General features: G+C 43.6%; 1 pseudogene; it reads right to left on the bottom strand.

Annotated features, from left to right (window-relative positions):
* The window catches only part of LOC102877075, an 11396-nt pseudogene extending 10671 nt beyond the window's left edge, over positions 1-725 (bottom strand).
* Between the last annotated feature and the right edge of the window lie 1088 nt (positions 726-1813).

Here is a 1813-nt window from a genome sequence, read left to right on the forward strand (position 1 = left end):
ACGGCACATAACAACAACAACAACAATCTCTCATACTTTGGGCATGTGCCCAGAAGGGACCAGTTCCTTTGAGAGGGATAACAAGCTTGGAATTGTGGAGGGACAGTGCCAGAGAGGAAGAACCAGGATGAGCGAGATTGACTCAGTGACTGCCGCGATGGGGTTAGGTCTGTCAAAGATGATGAAATTGGCTCAGGATAGGGCAGGGTTCAGAGCTAATAATGCACATAGCATCTCTATGTGTCACAGGCGACTTGTTGACACACAACAACAACAACAGCAGCAGCAACAATACAACATCCACGTCTATCCATTGAGATCTGGACAATGAATAAAGATGACTGAAAAACTGATGCCTTTGAGTCATAGTGTTGGAGAAGAGCACTGAATATCCCATGAAATACCAAAAAGAACAGTTAGTCATGGAGGAAATGCAGCTAGAACATTCTTTGAAGGCAAAGATGGTGAAGCTTTGTCTCACATACTTTGGGCACGTGGCTATTCTTTGCAAAGAAAAGGAGGACATCACTGAGGGTCAGTGAAAGAGAGAAGACCTTCAACCAGATGGATTGACACGGTGACAGCAACAATGGATTTGAGTGTGACAGAGATTGTGAGTGTGGCCCAGGATTAAGACAGTGTTCACATCTCTTGTTCATAGGGTCGCTGTGGCTTGTATTCAGCTCAAGCCACCTAACAACCGCAACTCACCGCAGCCGTGGCATGGTCCCTGAGCACCCGAAAGTGAGAAAGTGTCTCACGGATGAGTTGTACAGATACAAAAGGATACACATGAGGTTGCCTCAGGGGGAGCTGGGACAGGCGGGAGAAACACTGGCTCTCTGGTGAGGGGTCATTGGGTCACTGCCCTGGTCTCTGGACTGTAAAGGGGACAGGGGGAGAGTGCCCCTTTCTTGTCATTGGCCAGCAACTGGTGAAGACACAGCTGCAGGCCTGGTTGCTCACAGCCAACTTTTTTGTCTATGTCCTTGTCAGTGCTTCCATTCAGTTTCTTATCACCGCCTTTGAAGCTCCGGATTCCAGGTTGATCATCTGCGTCTGCTGGGTTTGTTTGCTACTGCCTGCGTTGCCGAGAGTTTGGGCTGACTGCTTCGTCTGTCATGTTACCGAAAGTTCGTTGAGTAGGGAGGTTCCTGCCTTAATTAGTTGTGCGGCTGTGTTTATTGTAGACCAAATATCTATAAGCACTTTGGTCTGCTTTTGCATTTTTAATGTTTTTGGTCTGTTAACTAACTAATGAGTCATTATTACAGTATTTTAATTACAGTTGCTTTAAAACATATTTCTATTTGGTATTACTAAATAGATCCCTTTATTGCTGTTCTTTTGAGATGTTTGCTGTTACTGCTTGTGTCTTCTGCACTTTATAACCAGTATATTAGCTTTTAGAAAAGCTCTGATTTTAAAAAAAATGTTAAATTTATAAATAAATGCAGAGAGGAAGGATATTGAGTCTTTTTAAAGAATAGGTTGTATCTTTTCATTTTTTTCTATTTTTATCAGTTTCTGGGAGCTTACTAGTATTTGTCATAGACCCTTTAAAAAACTTACTTTGCCAATGACATCTCAGACAAGAATCCCAATGAACATTTACAGAACACTACAAAACCTCCACAAGAAAAAGACTGCTAAGCCGGTCACAGGTCCTTCCTGCAGAAGATGAAACCAGGCTTCTCCTGGAAGGCATGGACTCTGAAGTTCTGTCTCACATACTTTGGGTATGTTTCCAGGAGGGACAGGTCCTTGGAGAAGGACATTATGCTTGGAAGGTTGGAGATATGACATGAGAGGA

Source organism: Elephantulus edwardii, unplaced genomic scaffold (genome assembly GCF_000299155.1).
Source record: "Elephantulus edwardii isolate Elephantulus edwardi_28Jun2011 unplaced genomic scaffold, EleEdw1.0 scaffold00235, whole genome shotgun sequence".
Lineage (NCBI taxonomy): Eukaryota > Metazoa > Chordata > Mammalia > Macroscelidea > Macroscelididae > Elephantulus > Elephantulus edwardii.